The sequence below is a fragment of the Cavia porcellus genome, unplaced genomic scaffold (genome assembly GCF_034190915.1).
Source record: "Cavia porcellus strain 051 isolate PalLab524CR breed Dunkin Hartley unplaced genomic scaffold, mCavPor4.1 scaffold_14, whole genome shotgun sequence".
NCBI classification, from domain to species: Eukaryota; Metazoa; Chordata; class Mammalia; order Rodentia; family Caviidae; genus Cavia; species Cavia porcellus.
In genome coordinates, this window is record NW_026947497.1 from 61690037 (window position 1) to 61705624 (window position 15588).

At 44.2% G+C, this 15588-nt stretch overlaps 1 protein-coding gene and 1 pseudogene across 5 annotated transcripts in view; one reads left to right on the forward strand and one right to left on the reverse strand.

The window, feature by feature from the left end:
- Ackr2 (atypical chemokine receptor 2) overlaps positions 1 to 15588 on the forward strand; it is an 80094-nt gene that overhangs the window by 55161 nt on the left and 9345 nt on the right. The gene's annotated exons all lie outside the window — the stretch shown is intronic.
- On the reverse strand, positions 9034 to 10077 carry LOC134470364 (heterogeneous nuclear ribonucleoprotein A1-like; annotated as a pseudogene).

Sequence of the window (15588 nt, forward strand, 5' to 3'; positions counted from 1 at the left end):
GGAACAAACTTAGCATCCTCAGCTTCTAGCTGGTTTCGCGCTCGCTTCTGAAGGCACGGTTCCGGTTCCTTGGGGAGTTGTCTCCGGGGCTGGTGAACAGGATCTGGAGACGCGGGTCCTGATCCATCGTCCAGGGACCCACTGCTGAATTCCATTTTCTGTGGAGATATAACCAAAACCTTTCCCCCTATAGAGCAATGTGCCCCTCTCCCATTCAGCCTCTGGAGCTGTTTTAGTCCAAATAGGTTCATTAATCACAAAAGGCTGTTGTTGCTGTTCAAAATGTTTTTCAGCTCTTGTTAATATTTCACCTTGTGGTAAATTGAGAAAATTTAAAATAAACAATGCTTGATGCAGTAATGTTTTTGGACTGTTTTGCAATTTAAACAGTATTGGTATCTGAATATCCTCCTGACTCCTCCTTTTTAATTTTTTAATTTGCAACTTAAGAGTGTCATGTGTTCTTTTAACAATAGCTTGACCCTGGGGGTTATATTTAATCTCTGTAATATGAATAATATTATGGAGATCACAAAATTGTTTAAATGTTTTGCTAGTATAAGCAGGTCTATTATCTGTTTTGATTTTAGAAGGAATTTTTATAACTGTAAAAGTCTCTAATAAATGTATAATAACATTTTTAGTGGATTTTCCCTGTTGAGCAGTAGCCCATAGAAATGAAGAATAGGTATTAATAACTATATGTACATAAGAAAGCCGACCAAAAGAAGGTACATGTGTAATATCTATTTGCCATAATTTATTAGGTTGAGTTTTTTGAGGGTTGACACCTGTGGGAATAATTTTTAAATGTAATGGTCTATAAATAGGGCAAGCTTTTATAATCTGTTTAGCTTTTGTAAAAGGTATCTTATATTTAAGATGCAAATGTCCTGCATTTGCATGATTAAATTGATGTTTTTTAACGGGTGTGGTGAACATAACTAAGGAATCTACTGTATTGTTACCTGATATTAATGGTCTGGGTAACTGAGAATGAGAACGTAAATGAGTAATAAAATAAGAATGATTTTTTTTTTGAACATGTATTTGTAAATTTTGAAATAAAGACAATAAAGCAGGCTTATTAGAATATAACACAGCTGAATAGATATTTGTTACTACTCCAACAGAATAGGCCGAATCGGCTATAATATTAATAGGTTGGTTATGAAAATCTAAAAACACTTGTAATATAGCAAAAAGTTTATTTTGTTGTATAGAGTTAAAATTTGTCTGACGTACCCAGTAAGATTTTTGAGTCTAATATGTAGCTTTATTTTTAGATCCATCTGTAAATATAGTCAAAGCTTGTGGAATTGGCTGTATAGCTAATAAGGTATTAACCACAAATTGTTGACGTCTAAAAAAATCTCATAATTTATTTTTAGGAAAATGATATGAAAAAGTTTCTATGAAATCTGCTAAAGCAATTTGTAAGGTTTTAGTAATTGACAACAAATATTTTCATTGTTTTTTAGTTAAAGGGATAACTATATTGTTTATATCTTTTCCTATCAAAGTTATAGAACGAGCTCTACCATTTATAATTAAAGCTGCAACCATGTCAATATAAGGCATAACATTTTTAGATTGCTTAGTTTTAGTGAATACCCATTCTACTGGCATAGCATTTTGACCTAAAACTGCAGAGGGATATTGAAAAGTATTAATAATATATAAAGTTAGAGGCAATTTAGGATCAATCCTAATTAAAAATGTATCCTTAATTTGTTGTTTTACAAACTGTAATTTTTGCTCGGCTTTTGTTGTTAAAGAACGAGGGCTGGATGGATCTGAAGAGCCCTGTAGAGTAGCAAACAAATGTTGTAATGTATGGGTAGGAATACCTAGTGTGGGACGAAGCCAATTAATATCCCCTAATAATTTTTGAAAATCATTTAAAGTGGATAACTTATCTCTCCTAATAGACATTTTTTGTGGAATCACCTTTTGTCTAGTAAGAATATATCCCAAATAATGACTAACTTCTTTCTTTTGAATTTTATCCTGTGCTATTACAAGTCCAAACGGAGAAAAATATTGAGGTAAAGTTTTTAAAATATCTTTTAAAACATTTTTATCACTATATCAGCATTTTTGTCTTGCCTTTTCCGCACAACCTTTCATAAACCACATGTGCCACTGTAAATATTTTGGCTCCTTTAAAAGAATTTTGGCCAAGGCTTTTCAATCATAAGGAGCAAGATTATCATAGTGATCTGCTATCGATGTTATTAATTCTCTAGTGTAATGAGCCTGAGGGCCATAAAGGGTTACAGCCTTTTTTAATTTTGCTAAATCATCCATATTAAATGCTTTCCATCTAGGGGGAACTGCCTCTCCATCTATTGGCTGAGGCCTGATTACAGGGAAAGCAAAGGCAGGCTTTTCCTCATCAGAATCCCCTAATTTTGGTAGATCAGCCAAAGCTAGCTTGGCTTTACTCTAATTAGGGTTAGATGGAGGAGGTGTAGAGGGAACTATAGGCGGGTTTTGTTTAACGGAGAGTTGTTTCACCTCTTGTGTTAAATGTTGTATAGCCTGTAAAATTGGGCGATTGTCATAATTTGATATTGCTGCGGCAGCTAAAGCTGAGTCGGCTGTAGTGGATTTTATTTTTAGTTTGGACGCCTTTTTACTACTTAAAGCGATAGCGTCATTTTGAACTACATTTTGCTCCTCCTCTGTGAGGGGCAATTTCTGAATAACTGGCTTAATTTCTAGTTGAAGATTTTTTACAATATGTTTATCTTTCATAGCTTTTAATAAAGAGTACACAACCGACCAAATAGCCCAAAAACGTAAAGGAATCTTTTCCTCCTGTTGCATAGCCCTTTCTATACTAACCCTTGCCTTCCTCCATACTTCTACATCTAAAGTTTTTTTATCTGGAAACCAAGGATTATATTCTTTAATTGTATCAATACACATATCCAAGTCAGCTGACCTGAGCGATATGCCATATATAGATAATAAATGTTTAAGAATTTTTAAGAAAGGAGAGGAAGCAGATTGTCCCATTTCCCCGTAATAAAATTATACTTACCTTCTTAAGCGACCTTCGGGGTCCCTGTTCGGGCGCCACTTGTCGTGAGTGTCTAGGGCACTCTGAACTCCGGGCAAGGTAAACACACACGCACGCCTTGTCGGGACACGGGGGGTACAGCGCTTGGAAAAGAAAGACAGGAGAGACACCTTTGCTGTCTGCACCGCGTTATACTGCACTGCACTGCACTGTACGCACAATCTTTATTTTAGGATTCATATATAGTAAACCCGATCAATTCACAGAGCCCAGATAATTAAGTAGTGAAAAGGCATTCTTTGTGGCAAGCTACAACGTGACAGACTACAATGTTTATTCTAAAACTATCTAAGTGAAGTAAATAATCACAACCAGTTCTCACAACTTCTCTAGCCCAGGAAGAAATTCATTAGCTCAAGAATGTTGTTAATTTGTCTGCTGTTAGTGTCACAAAGGATGGCCAGCCACTTCCTCAAGACTTCTGCAAAACAAAGCCAGCTCACAGTATGGATTCCAGAGGGTGAGGGCTCACTGAGAACGGGCATTCCCGTTCTACCTCCTTCTCGCATACCAGGGCGGCTATTGTAAATTGCAGGTTAGAGGGGGTTGGGCCTACAAAGTGACACCTCATCCCCCACAGGCATCACCTTGTAAAGCCTCAGATAGTCCTGACAGTATGTGCCCAGCTGTGGTGAGGACAGAGTGAGCACATACTCAGGTATCAGCGCCACAGCTGCCTTCTTGTCCTGGTGCCTGTGGCCCTGTCTTCCCTCTGCTGCCCCAGCTGCATCCTCTGGGAGAGCGGCATGGAAGGTGAGGCCGAGAAGACCCCTTCATCTGAGGGTCCACAAAGTCAAAGCGGTAGTCAGCTGAGGCCAGCATCCCCAGGGAGCCACCAAAAGGTCCCTGTTCACATCCAGAGCTAAGTGATGGTCCTTCTTTGCCCAATTTCACTGCAGGCAAAGCTCAGTGGGCCCCACCTGACCCCCCTCTTCCTCCAAGTCTCCTCTCCAGCCCCCGTGGACGTCTCTGAGCTCCCAAGAGCTTTCCCTGCAGGGCTTCTCCCAGAGTCACCTTCCTTACTGCTCGTTTTGGCTAGGGTGGGAATGACTGCTGGCTGCTGGAGAAGCCAGGTGAATTGAGACAGTGAGGAATGGATAGAAAAAATGGAAAACAGAAAGGTGCAAACAGAGGGCAGTGAGGGCCAGGGACAGACAGCGCCCCGAAGTGCGGACAGGACCAGGCTCTCCTGGGCTCACCGTGTGGTGCATGACCTGCTTGCTCCCTGTCAGGTGTGCTCTCTGTGCGTGAGGAGGGAGATGCTGCCAGTGTCACTCCTGCCAAGTGGGACTCTGAGAACAGGGAGGCCCCGGCAGTGCGTGAGCTCCCCGACGCTGAGAAACAGGCATCGAGTGGCCTCGAGCAGTGCGTGTGTGCTGTCCTGTGCCGAGGCAGCAGAAGGGCCACATTCCCTCTGTGTCACTGGGTCATGCTCACCCCCTGCTCCGCCATCTGCTCTCCTACACCCCTGCTGCCTTCTCTCTCTCACGAGGAGCCTCAGGATGGCCGTGGGCCCATGTGGATACTCTGGGACACTCCTGGGTCGCCCCAGCCCGAGGCCCTAACTGATTCACATTGGCAAGGTCTCTCCTATGTCGGGTGTCACAGTCCCAGGGTTGGTGGTGGGCATGGGGTGGGCAGGGGCTGTGTTGCACCAGAGAGCTCAGCAAAGCACTGCCAGAGCATGACGTTGACCACTGGCCAAGACCTACATCCCAGCACCCCCAGAGTCCCTTTTGGTACCTGCTGGGTGGGGCAGGACAGAGGCCAAGGCCAAGGTGGGGCAGGCGCAAGGTGCAGGGCCTGGAAGTTTGAAGACTCACATTTGGCAACTTGGCCAATGACTTCCTGTGCCCATAGGTCAGAGGAGGCTCCCACCTCCTTGCTCGGGTGTGTGGCCTCATAGTGGACATGAGGATGCTGTTATCGCTGACAGTGCTGATGGAGAGGGATGGTCATCCTAGAGGCAGAGGACTTGGATGGATGCCAAGTGGCCAGTTAGCAGGTTGGGATCTGTGTGGGAAAGGGACACAGTTGCAGGTTGGGGAGACCTTCGATAGTGCTGGGCCAGCTGTCTCCGGCTGACCCTGACCTCTAGTGGTTTGATTTAAGCATTCATCAACCTCAGTTTGCTAAAGCAAAAGTCAGGGATTCTGAGATATAAGGTCAAGATCAAGGCCAGGCCAGCAGTTCAGAAAGGCTACTGTGGAATTGCTGATATCTAACATGAGAAACCTATCAGACTCAAGTGCACAAGGGTGCCCTGAACTGGGTTCCAGCAGCTTCCAGACCTCCCAGCACCTGCCATGCGGGGGGGTGTTATTGCTGCCAGAAGGGAAAGGGGCCCAGGGCTGGGAGACCCCCAGCCTTAGGAGGGGAGTGGAGCAAAGGAGCAGTGGAGATCCAGGCCATGTTCCAGAGCTGGGTCCTGGATAGAGTGGCACCAACAGAGCTCTGGAGACCAGATGGGGCATGCATATGAGCTCTCCCACATGTGTCCCAGTGCCATTCTGTAGAAGCCTGGGGTGGGTGGGGCAGAGCTTACATAGTGGAAGGACCCAGGTTTGGTTCTGCCTCGGCTGCACTGGGAATTTCCACCACTGTGAGCTCACAGCCCTGCGGGCACTAACAGGGCCAGCTGAAGCCCCTTAAGCTACAGTTCTTCCAAAATTCTACTGCTAACATTCCTTTAAAAAAGGCAAAACCAACCAAACAAACAAGAGGCAAAACTCCTATTAGGAAGGACTATATTCTACAAGAAAAAAGACAAAATCCATGCCATATAAGACTTCTTATAAAGCAAGACCCCACCCATGAAAACAAGAAATAATTCACAAAAGAAATACAGACTGGCTCTGAACATGTCAAAAAGTTCAGTCTCACCTAAATCAAAGAGTGTGAAATGAAACTTACATGCTTGGGGTGGGGCTGATTCTGCACTTCTCAGTCTGCGATCCCTTCTCATTACCCACCTGCAAGCCCTTGTTAGTACCCCTGCCTCCTTGCCTGGTTGGACCTGGTCTTTCCCCATGTTCCCCTCTGCTCCCAAAAACTGCTCCCTGTGAGGGAGCAATGTCCTGTGCTACACATGAAGTCAGTCTCTGCTCCTTCCGAAACACAGCACAGGTCCCAGCACAATTCTTGGTCCATGGTGGACTCATATCACTGAGCCACATGAGGCTTCCTTTCAGAAACTCTTTTTCTGGGCTTCAGACATAGCTCAGTGGTAGTGCTGTGGAAAAAAGACTGGAGTGGATGGGAAACATGTAGGCACGGAGGAGTTGGAAGGCAGCTCTCTATTATGCCAGCAGGCTGGGGAAACTGAGTTCCAAACCACCAGCCTCATCTTGGGCTTAAACACACATCTGTGTATGTTTGAAGAGGAAGTACAGAAGGCTGGGAACAGGTTATCTTATAAGTGGTTACGTAGCCTGGACCATGTGTTGTCAGGCAGACTTGTTCTGGGCTGAAGGGGGTTTCTTAAGGTCAGGGGCTTGGGGAGCAGGAAGAATCAGTCACTGTCTTTAACTGAGCCTTGAAGCTAATTACTGCAACAAGATGCTCTTCTGGCTGAGGGATGTGTGTCTTATAGTTGCAGCTGGCATTGGAATCTCAGGGCCAACTGAGTCTGAATGGGCTTGGCCTGCTTTTCCTGCTCTTAGGATTCTGTCGGGTTATAAGTTTTAACCTGCTGTAAGTTTTCCACCCTGCTTTTTATAGGGAAGATTATTCTTTCCCAATTTTAAGAAGTTGGTGGGAGAAGGTGGTCTTCAATAGAAGGTAATGTATGGCCTCGGATTTTTGACAGAAATCGGGTCAGAATTTGAATCACACGGAGCCTGTGAGAAGAACTGACAGGAGGCCATTATTGGTCCATGCAAGGCTCCTGTCCATGAAGGAAGAAAATCCAGGGATCCCCACTGGGAAGAAACTCCTATGCCATTTCTGGCAGGATCCGGGTAAACCAGAGGGTCCCAGTTATCATCAACCAGAGGGTAGACGTTCAGATCCGGGACCAGGAGAGCAATGTCATAGACACACAGTAACCCCACCATGGCATACAAAAAACATCCAACATTTGCCTGGAGTGAGGCACAGGGGCAGATTATGGAGATGTGGTTAGCTGACACATTCTGGGCGTTTCTGGAGCCCAGAAAGCACGTGGTGTTTCCATTATTTGGGTTGGAGAAGTTTTGAGCTGGACCACGAAGGGCTGAGTAACACTGAACCTGGGTGTATCTGGAGTCAGTCTCTGAGCCCAGCATGATGGGCTGCAAGCAGCACACGGGCAGGCAATCTTTGTCTAAGCCGGGGTCCACTTGCTGGAGGGCAGATGAGCCCCATTAGCCAATTGTAACAAGTCCGGGCAGCTGAGACAGGGCTCCTGGTGTGTGAGAGCCTGCAGTTGCTGGGAAACCTTGGAAGTGGAGACCCAAAAAGTGGGGTAAAAATCTTTGGAATATGCCACAGCACTGCAGGATCCTTGCCTGTGCCGCCCATTTGTGACCAGCAGGTGTCACTGGGATTTTATACATGACATTGAACAGGACTGCAGGCGCCTTTTGTGTAATTTGAGAAAGAGAGACTGGGTGGGGGGAGGGGCCCACTGTGGGAAGAAGTTTTCCAGACTTTCATATACCATAGGTTTTTTTCAGGCCAATATATATTGACTTATACTGACTTACTGTTGGTCTGATAAGCTCCTTCCTAACCCAGGCCACCACGGCCTGGGTAACTTTAACTCATTATTGGAGCAGGCATCGAAGTGCAAAGTCACGTGGGTAGGTGCCCCAGCTAGTGTGGCTGAGGAGATCCTGTGTGTTCCCCCACCCCGGTGGACTTGGAACTCCCAGTATCCTCCCCTTTGGGCAAAGGTGAAATGGAGTAACCCCAGTAGCATACCCAAGGGTGAGGGACGGAACCCACAGTTTGTAACAGTTTGACAGACAGTTTAGCATACTCAGCCCTCAATCACAACAAGGTAGAAACGAGCAAAGGTGACCTTCTCTGGAACTGCCCCGGCTTCTGGGGAACAAGTTCCAAGTCCAACAGCAAATACCAAGGCTAATGAGAAGAACAAGACAAGGAATGCAACAGAATAACTGAAGATCAGGGCTGCGGGTATTCCAGGGTACAATGTCCCTTCAATCTTCAGCTGTGTACTGACCCATCAGCTTCCACAGGTGACAGGAGCAGGGCTTTGGGCACGCTGTCCCTTCAGGGCAGTCCTCAACTATCACTGGGATGGGCTGTCTTGCTCCTGCAGCCACGAATTCAGGGGTGGATTTCTGCCATTTGTATTGCAGTGGTAGTGGTCAAGATAATTAGACAAGGACCCTTTTTAATGTTAAATTCAGACCGTGTCACTTGGGCTATGGGTATAGCAAGTGTGTCAGTGGGTATGGGTGATCTCTCTGCTGTGTGTTTATGAATCTGAAAGAAAGTTTTCACTAATTGAATAAGCTGCCCCTGCCAGGTAATATTTCCCTCAACTGGTGCAGGTTTCCCTGGAGACCTTTGATTAAAAGTAGAGTCCCAACAGGACTTCAAGAGGGATGTGCCCAGTGGGTCCGGATGATGTTTTGACCCTCAACGGGGCCTTGGGTAGCAGATCTATCCATGGTGCCTGAGCGTCCTGGTAGTATTTAGTACTGTCTTTAGGGTTTGGTTCATCCATTCCACTGTGTCAGGACTTTGGAGCCTATAGGCAATGTGGACATTCCACTTGATTTTAGTTCTTTGGCCAGCTTCTGGGACATCTCTGTTACAAATGATAGTCCATTGTTATTGCCGATAGTTGGGGCAACCCATATCTAGGAATAATTTTTTTAAAAAGGCATTTATTCAAAAGACATCATGATCAGACTATTACATTTAGCAATCAACAGCGTGGGTACAAAAAAAAGTCCACATTATAACCCTTTGTGGGATGCTTCACACTTTCCACAGAACAGAAACCAAAATAACCTGTTCCACGATTAGTCACGAATATAGTCCTCCAGGTTTTTGCCCATGCACACGAGTACTGTCTGAAACACTTCTTCTTTGTAGCAGCGAGGCGCTGCCACCACCGTGCTTGGCTGGACTCACAGATCTGTTGAAATCTGTAGCTTCCCTGTTACTTCTCTGTCTGTCCTCTCCTGCTGAGCTGTGTGTTCTGGAAGTATTTAAAACCTTTTGGCCACTGCCATAGCCACTGCTGCTGTTGGAACCACCATAGCCACTCCAATTTCATGTTTGGTAAAGTTATTGGCCTCCACCAACGTAGGGTCCAGCTTCTACCTCCAGTTTCCTTCCTTCATGGGTCCAAAATCTGAAGACTGATTATTGTAACTGACCATTCACTGTAGCTTCCACCCCTCTGTAATTGCTTCCATCACTACCAAATGCCCCCTGCAACCATACCTACCTCCGCCACGGATGCCACCAAAGCCACCTGGACCACTGAAGTTTCCTTCACAACCAAATCTGTTGTTGCCACCAAAACCACATCCACGACCACCACCAAAAGTTCCAGAACCATGTTGACCTCTTTGGCTAGATGAAGCACTGGCCACTGCCTGCTTTGACGGGGCTCTCCTCAATCCACAGTTGTGGTTGCTCATAGTATTTCTGCATGACAGTCTTAACCATAGAATCATGGTCATGGTCATCAAAGCTTACAAAAGCAAAGCCCCTCTTCTTCCCACTGCTTCAGTCAGTCATGATTTCAGTCACTTCAGTTTTTCTATCCTGTTCAAAATAATCTCATAGTATCTTCCTCAGTATCTTCTTTTTTTGTTGGAGGGGGGACTGGGGATCAAACTCATGACCTCACACTTGCTAGCCAGGCACTTATGCCACTGAGCTAAATCCCCAGTCCTTTCAATGTCTTCTTTAATGCCACCCACAAAGCTCTTCTTCACAGTTCCTTGGTCTTTATGAATCTTCTCTGGAGACAGCTCTCTTTGGGTCCACAGCTCTTCCACCCACTTTGTGCGGCCTTGCATTCCTGACAGCGTCCACCTCCTCCACAGGGGCATAAGTGACAACCCCAAAGCCCCTGAGCGCTGGTGTTTGGGTCTCTCATCAGCATACGGTCCATGGTGTGCCCCATGTCTCCGCATGGCAGAAGCACGCTGCCTTGCATGAGTGAGTGGGGTCACAGCTGGGATTCCTAGGGCCAGCGCAGAGGCTAACCTTTTCCGGTCTGTTTGAAGGCTGCGGTTTCTTTTGAAGTCCAGTGAATTACTTTTCTCTTTTGCGGTTTCTTAAAAACATATCATAGAGTGGCCTTGCCTTTTCAGTAAACCTATATCCATACTTTATAAAATCTGGCCATTCCAAAGAATTTTCTGGATTTTTTTGCAATTGGGTCATGGAATGGAAGAGATGACTTCTCTTTCTCTGGATCTAAGTTCCAGATCCTCTGTTTTAAGTCAGATCCTAAATCTGACTTTCTATTTACAGATCTGAACTTTAACTTCATCAAATCAATAGACAACTATATATACATACTTAAATCATTTTTGTAAGCTCTCCTGATGTACATAAGCTTTTTAGTCTTGTTTTTTTTTTTAAATCTCTTTAGTAGGACAAGACTTTCATCATACAGAATCCTATCATACCAGAAGAATATCTCATTTTTATACCTTTTAATAATACCATTTTTATTTACTATAAACCATTTGTGACAAACTTGGTTGTAGCCACTGGAATTTTAAAATATCCTGTTTTTCTTCATTTAGTAAACTTGGCTGACTGCGAGCAGACCTGAGTCACATTGAATTAGTGTTTTGACTTTAAAACAGCAGAGCAGAGAGCAAGTTAACCTTAAAACTGCCATTTAAGAGTTGGTAGTGCACGAGAAATATTTTAGGTACGCACTTCATCACGATTTGCAACTTGGTGAAACTTCTTTGGGCCTGGCAGAACTTTGGCCGTTTACCCCAGGCTGGAGGTGCCCCAGCCTGCAGCATCTGTAGGCAGCGCCAGGCTAACGAAGCAAAGAATTTGTTCTGGGGCTTTTGAAGTTGGAGGTAGACCCTGGGCCCTGTCTTGTTCAGTATCCTTTTTTTTTTTTTTTTTTTTATTTCTCAAGAATCTTTTAATCCTGTGGCAAAGGGTGGGTCAGTCCTCTCCCTCGCTTCCTCTTTTCCTACCTTCTTTTTTTTTTTTAAATTTATTTAAGGAGAAAAGAAAAAAAAAAAGTGAAAGGGTACAAGTTATACAGATTTACAGAAGAAAAAAATGAACAGTAGGAAATCACTAGTTAATGGATTACATATTGCCATCTTAGAAATAATTGTTCAAGTCACAAAAGTAAAACTTGTAGAGTGGACATTCCAACAATGATACTGCAAACAGTTCTGTTCAATGATCCAATAAAACTCTGTGATATCATTTTCTATCTTATACACTTAAATATACATGCAGTTATATAGTTTAGAGCACTTTCTTTTCCTCTCTTTTGTACAATGACTATTACTTTGGGTTTCATTGCTCCCATGGTTCTTATTGCTTTTTTGGAAGAGAGTAAAACCAAATGAGACATAACAGAACAGAATCGGTCAAGTCAAAAGGGTGGACATAATAGATAATATAAAAACATAATACAAGGTGATCAACAATGGTTACCATAATGCCTGCCGCTATCTCTAATAGAATTGCCTATATCATTAGTTATAATACAATTGAACAAAATAGTAAAGAACAAAACTGACAAAACCAAAACATTGGAGACATTGTAGGTCTTCAAAAGTAGATAAAAGTCAACGAGAATGGGCGTTATAATGAATCTCATCTTCTCAGCTGATGCCTAAACTTTCGAACCTGATACTATCCATTAAAACAGAATAGGGGAACATCAGTCAAAAACAAGGTGGTGAGAGTAATACAGGGCTTCAAATCGAGATAATAGAAAGTCAAAGTGGGTTATTATATTATATCCTGCTATTTTTTTCCCTTTAATTAAACGGATAAAAATAAAAAAGTAAATAATGGAGTGGAGATTGAGAAAAAAGAGGGCATAACAGCAAAACAGCGCAGATCAAAACATAACCATTTAAGCAGAATAGTGTTTCACCACCAGATAATTCTGACCTAAAAGTAGTTACCATATTGACTCTTTTCTTGAAGTCCTTGAGTACAACTTCGTATACTGTAGCATTAAGTATATCAAAACAATGTAAAACCATTTAAGAGAATGACAGCATTACAGAGTATTTAGAATCGACTAACAGAAAATGAACAATGGTTTCTGTATAATCTCCTTGTCTTTAAAAGGTTTTTGCTTATACTATCGTACATAATAAAATCCAATAAGATACAACCTGTTTAGACCATTGGAGACAGAAGAACAAAAGCTAGATGAGACTTCAAAACAAGATGATACTAAATCAGTATTACCTATTAAGATGTCATTTTCTCTAAAATAGCTGTTCCTATCATCCAATCTTCTCTGTCTCATTTCTGTTGAGCTCTTTTTCTGTCAGTAGCTGTCAGTTTGTCTTCTTCATTTTGTTCTCTGCTCCATTCGTTGTGGCCTCCCCGCCACTATTTCTGGGTTCTTTGTATTTTTCTTTTTTTAGAATATCCTGCAATACTTTCTGTAGGGTTGAATTGGTGGTTGCAAATTCCCCCAGTTCCTCTTTATCCTGAAAGCACCTTGTTTTTCCATCAATTTCCAGGGACAGTTGTGCAGGATATCTCAATCTTGTCTGGAGATTATTATCTTTCAAAGCTTGAATTATTTCCCCCCACGCTCTTCGTGATTTGATGGTTTGTGCAGAGAAATCTGCTGTAATTCTGATGGGTGTTCCCTTGTAAGTGATCTGTTTCTTGTTTCTTACAGCTTTTAATATTCTGTTCTTGTATTGAATTTCTGGAATTTTTATTATTATATGCCTGGGTGTTTCTCTGTTAGGGTTGTAGGTAGCTGGGGTCCTGTATGCCTCGTACATCTGAGTATCTTTACCTTTTGCTAAATTAGGAAAATTCTCCTGGATTATTTCTGTGAGTAGCTTTTGTAGTTCACTTGTTTGTGTCCCTACTTCTTCTTTTATGTTCTTAATCTTTAAGTTATGGCTCCTCTTATCATCTTCTTATCTTTGTATTATTGCTGTTTGTTTCTTTGTTATTTTTAAGAAGTTTTTCATTTCATTCTCCCATATTACAAGTCTGCCCTCCAGTTCAGATAGTCTGTCCTTAGTTTCTTTCAAGCTGTTATGCCAGTCTTGGATAGACTTCTTAATTTCTTGATAGTCCCTTTGAACCTGCTTCACGTACTCTATGCTTTCTCTGTTTTCTCCATCAAACAATTCTCCCCTCTTTTTCTGTTCTTCCATTCCACCATCTGTTTTTTCCTGGGTGGTGCTTAGCATTTCTCTAACTATTCTGCATACTTCTAGCTTCAGGTCATTGATAACTTCATTCCTGAATTGGTCTATGAGGCTCTCTATATGGCGCTTAATGTCTATTGGTGCGGTGTCCGCTATTGCCTGTTTCTCAGAATTGGGGGCCGAGGAGCCTTTCTTGTTGCTTCCCTTCCCCATATTCTCTGTTCCTTATAAAATGCAAGCTTACATAGGAGGCCCAGCTTCCCTGCCTGTCAGCCACAGCCTGATCAAATTGCACTGGCTAGGTGTTCCCGCCCACCGCTGCGCACCAGGGAGTTACGGACGAGGCAGCCTACTCGGGAGTCACCCCTCCGGGCCACTGTCAGGCTCTGGGATCTGGGTTAGGCCAGCCTACCAAGTCTGCCCGCAGCGTCACGCAGGCCAGGCACTTTTCACCAATCCCGTCCGAGAGGGGAATGTGTGGCTGGAGTCGCCACCGCGTCCTGCTCTTACAGGACTGCCCGAGCCCAGAAAGTCCTCCACTGGAGTCAAACTGTGGTAGAGTGTCAGTTGCTCTCACTCACCTCGCCACCAGTCAGTGTATGCCTCCTTGTCTGTCCTGTTTTCGACTCCGTTCGCAGACTCCCCTTCCCAGACCTTCTGCGCGTCTCTCCTTGCCGAGCCGCTGTGGAGGCAGCCAGCCGCCGAGCGGCGGGAAATCCAAACCTCGGTTTCCAATGGTGCGGGGTCCAGCCTCCACACCGAGTCTTTTCTGTTCCTATTTTAGCGCCAGGACTGCATTCCAAGTTGGTTTCTCTCATCCCAGTTCGTTCCTGAGTCAGCAGAGCATATCTCTACCGGCTCATGTCTCTTTAGTCTGCATCATTCCTGATTTCTGAGCCGAGCCTTTCAGAGAGCCTCTGGTAGTTGCTGTTATCTATCCGCCATGTTCTCCTGGAAGTCTCAGTATCCTTTTTGAAATGAAAAGAGATTCCCTGTTTAACTTCCAATCTCAGCAGGACCTAAGTCCCATGGCCTTGTAGTTTGGCCCCTGCATCAGCAGGCTGCTCAGGTGCCCTCCTGTGCATCCTGGGGCACCAAAGTTAAGCAGATTTTTATGTCTTTGTTCACACAGTGCTGGCCATTTTTTTTACTCAAGAGTAAATGGGTCTCTTGGGTGGGCATGGAGTGGCATCCACAGATGAGATGAACTGAGTCTAAACTGGCGGGATTGAGTTCTGTTGAGCTGACAGGTTGAGAGGTGGTGAATACTGTCTGACCAGGATAGGCGTGGAGGAGCTGGGAGGCAGCTCTCTATTATGCCAGCAGGCTGGGGAAACTGAGTTCCAAACCACCAGCCCCATCTTGGGCTTAAACACACATCTGTGTATGTTTGAAGAGGAAGTACAGAAGGCTGGGAACAGGTTATCTTATAAGTGGTTACGTAGCCTGGGCCATGTGTTGTCAGGCAGACTTGTTCTAGGCTGAAGGGGGTTTCTTAAGGTCAGGGGCTTGGGGAGCAGGAAGAATCAGTCACTGTCTTTAACTGAGCCTTGAAGCTAATTACTGCAACAAGATGCTCTTCTGGCTGAGGGATGTGTGTCTTATAGTTGCAGCTGGCATTGGAATCTCAGGGCCAACTGAGTCTAAATGGGCTTGGCCCACGTTTCCTGCTCTTCGAATCTGTCAGGCGATGAGTTTTAAATTTGCCTGCCAGTAGAGTGCTTGCCTAGCATGTATGATGAGCTGGACTCAGTCCTCAGTACTGTCAGCACATGCACACTTACACACACACACACACACACACACACACACACACACACACACATTAAAAACCCCTATGTTTCTTTAACAAACAGTCCCGGGAAATGTTGTTATTCACATGTGGAAAAGAGAAACTACACCTCTGTAGCCTACTATATACAAAATTTTTTTGGAGTCAGAGTCTTGCTATGTAGTTCAGGCTGGCCTCGAGCTTGTGACAATGCTCCTGTCTCAGCCACCTGAGCCCTGGGATAACAGGAGTACACCACAGTGCTGGGTAAATTTTTAAATCTTTTAATCAGACATAAATAACCTGAGGTGGCATGATGGTCCCTCCAAGTTTGCACCCTCTTCTGAAGCAACCATGGGACACCCATGGGATATCTCCTGCTGTGGTCCAGGAGAGAGGATGGGCATGCA